The sequence below is a fragment of the Coturnix japonica genome, chromosome 5, assembly GCF_001577835.2.
Source record: "Coturnix japonica isolate 7356 chromosome 5, Coturnix japonica 2.1, whole genome shotgun sequence".
Lineage (NCBI taxonomy): Eukaryota > Metazoa > Chordata > Aves > Galliformes > Phasianidae > Coturnix > Coturnix japonica.
Genome location: NC_029520.1, coordinates 39,767,342 through 39,771,183, shown reverse-complemented (window position 1 = coordinate 39,771,183; position 3,842 = coordinate 39,767,342).

Genomic DNA, 3,842 nt, shown 5'->3' with positions numbered 1-3,842 from the left:
AATTTCTCAGTAACTGAGGTGTGCCAGTAGCACACCTTGACTGTCACAAAAAGGAGGATCCCCAAAGCACTGGGGTTAGATTCAATCTATCTACATTCCCCAACCCAAGGGTTATATTTTGCAATTTTCAGAAGGGACAAAGATGTAGAAAGGGACGTCAAAATTAAGTTTGCTGTTACATTAGGGTATACACAGGTGAAAATATCTACAACATGGAAACTAAGCTAGGAGAGCTCAACTTGCTCACCTGTGGAGGCATCATAATGAATGAACCAGTGCTTGAAGTTTTACTGTTTGTGGCAGAGGATTTAATTGACCTGTTGCATATGATGATGCTATATATGTAGTAATATAATATATGCTATAAAACTTCACTATTTTTGATGCATTTGCAGTTTTACTGTCAGGCTACAATAATCCAAGAGGCTTTAAAACAAATTTTGGGAGGAAAAAAAAAAAAAAGGTAATAACATTGATATAAATTGAAGATGGGATAAAATGTAGTTCAAGTTTACTAAAGGGAGATCAGGAGTGTACTTCAATGACAGCAGCATTTTTATGGATAGAAACCTGGTGGATCCAGCTGATTTTCTTCCCAGTAAAGCACTTGAAAATGTTCTTGTGAAATGATTAGTTGAAATGGGAAATAGCACAAAAATGTAAGTTAGATAAAGAATTGGCTAAAAGAAGAATGGCAATAATGCTGTCCTCAAAAGGACACTGTGAGACCAGAGAGAGTTTTCAACTGGAGTTCTTTAAACCCACATTTGGTGCAATCATATTTAATAAAGGCAGTGGCACAAACATGAGAATGTGCTGATGACAAAAAGCTGAGAGGCCTTTCTTACAAAGAGCCATAACAAGACCATCATTCCTATAAAACAGGTGACCTAGCAGGCTAGAGTAATAGAAGTGAAATGAAATTTAATTCAAAATACAAGTGTATGTCCTTAGGGATTAATAATAAGATTTTCTTGTACAATAATTAATCCAGAGGAAGTGATTGGTAAAGCTCCAGGGTGGTAATTGGTCACAGTATGCAAAAAACACAGAAAGTGAACTGAACAACCATTCTTACTAGGAGAGATAATATTGTTAATAAACAATACTTATTGGAAGAAAGACTGAGTGGTATATGGTTACAAGCCATGCATAGATTCCTCTATTCCTCTGTTGTTTTTAAAAGATGGGTAGTGGGCCTCTAGGGCACAAGACAGGCCAAAAATAAGGGACTATTTATATATTTACTTATAGGAATAAACTTCCTTTATTTCCTTACAAATGAAAGTGGGTAAAATTGCATAGTTTTTATGTCTATAGGAATTTCTGATCACTCAGACCTTCTTAAATTTTAACCTAGTCCTTCAGTCTTCGCCTCGATAAAGCTCATATAAAATACTTATGGGCTTTTCTAGCAAACAGAATGTTCTGCTTATTCCTGAAAAATGCCTCCTTCTGGGCATAATTGTGCTCACAATAAGATTCTCAGCAAATGTACAGGGAATGATATCAAGGCCCTCATTCTTTGTAACCTATTTAGAAATACAGATTTATATTCATATATTGCACTTACAACAGAAGTAAAAATATTTAATGTCTGACATTTATGCCTAAAAACCTAATAGGCATGTGTAGAATATCACTCTGAAATTAAAGTATTCATATTAAGTTGGTTACCGTTTCTGTTTTATGCTGTAGATCATATTTCATACGTGCAAACAGGGTCAGTCTGACCACGGCTTTAGTTGAGAGTTCAGGGCCAGCACAGCCTTGACTAATCAAGTGCAAAAGTCTCCTTTAGGGTTTTAAAGTGTAGAATCAGAATTTATATCTGAACTGAACCAGTGATCACAGACATATGTATAACAGCTGATTTACCTAGCAAGCATTTGATGAGATGCTAGTTATAATGTATCATAGGAAAAGCAGAAAGAGAGTACTTCCTAAGGAAAGAAAATAGTTTCAGGGACCTTATCAGGACATAACTCAAGTCCCATACACATCATGCTCCTGCAGATGATCTCTTCCATCTTGTTCTACTGGCAAGACCCGCCATGGGACAATGTTGGAGTCACATCCTGGTGGCAGTGCACAACATCTCTTGGAGCTGGAATAGAGCTCTCACATGCCTGTCTGCTGAGTGGGACTCAATAAAAAAATTAGCCCTCGGTAAATTTAGGCAGGAGATCTCAATACATCTCAATAGCACTGGCATAGACAAAAGGACTTCAAGCTTAAAGAAACCCGAGAATAGACTGGGAAAATGTAGAGGAAGGTTGGAAATTTGGCACACCATCAAAAAAGGAACATACGTTATTAGAAACCTCACTGTGTTCCATAGGTATCCTGCTGGGAGATGCAATACAACACCCTTCTACATTTCTCTCGGTTGAAACACTGTATAAGTGTTGTATGAAAAACACACATTTTCTTCCTGGAGTAAGCTGCAAAAGCATCATTAAAATGATAGAAGTGCATGACCACACAGTGCTAGCAGATCTCAGTCATGAATAAATGAAGTTTGGGAAGCCTGTTGGAGTGCAGAACTGGAAGCTGCAAGCCTGTCCTACAGGAATCACTCAGGGAAGGCAGAGTCTATGTACACACATCCAATTAGCCTTCTTGCTCTCTGGCTGGAATTCACTGTATGGGCTTTAAATTACACTGTTTTTAGTGCTGTACTGCAAGGCTCGTTCTTTAAGCTTTTGCATCTGAGAACAAACCCCTTCTTTGTAAACTTGATCTTGTATTGTGTAGAGAGATTAACCTAATCCTTACAGGGGCTCCCCAGCCATCAGAGTGTAACAAGAACTAACTATAGGGTTTACTACAGACAAAGTATTAAGTGTGGAGAAAGTAAGAAAAATCTGAATGGGCTTTGAATATTTTCCTTAAGGAAACTAGGAAGTAATTAATTTTCTATAGGTAAGTGGCAGTTTTCCTAGTATTGAGGTTTGCAGAATTCATGTTTATAAGAATAAGATTGTAACAAACATTTCCATAAGCAGGAATGTCCTGAATGAACTTTCCCAGTAATTCTTACTCCCAGGATGAACTGCACACACATTGCAGTTTTCTTCCCACTGAAAATCCTGCTCTAAAATGCCACCTGTTTTCATTTAATTTATAGTAATGTAATAACCTGTAATCTCCATTCAAATTTTGTTGAAATTGGTCTTAAGTTCTAAAAATGCCTAAATACTAGTCAGACAGAAGGACAAGTGCTTGTTCAAGTAGCGTAATTACATTATCTGGTCACAAACTAGCAATGTGATTTTTTGAAATTATCCATCCTATTTTCTGTGTCAGTTTCAGGTAGATATATATTTCTATATATTAACACACTACATTTTTCACATCCTAAAGTTTTACTTCAAAATCTGACATGTTCACACACTTAAATGCATTGCTCAACATCAGCATGTGAGCATAAATTTTAGTGCTTTTTTCACACTAAGTTGGCAGTCAGGCCCTGCTCCTCTGAACCACACACATTTGATGACTTCCAGACTACCAGCGATGAGGACTACTGGTTTGTTCTGAATCCTGTTCTCCCACTACCTCACATTCTTCTCTCTAGTTGTTAAAATAAGAATAACACCTTACAGAGTAACAGCGGGTTAAAGGTTGGAAACAAGGATTAAGAAACAGAGCTGGCTTTGGTAAGCAAAGAAAAAAAATATATATATATAATAAAAAAACAGCAAAACAAAACAGGGCTGTTCATCCAGAAGATAGAAAACTTCAGTATCTTAATGGTGTGTAAAACTGTGTGGAGAAATTAATACGGATGCGTGCATTTTTCCTCACAGTGCACACAGCTCATAATTAAACATTCTGTG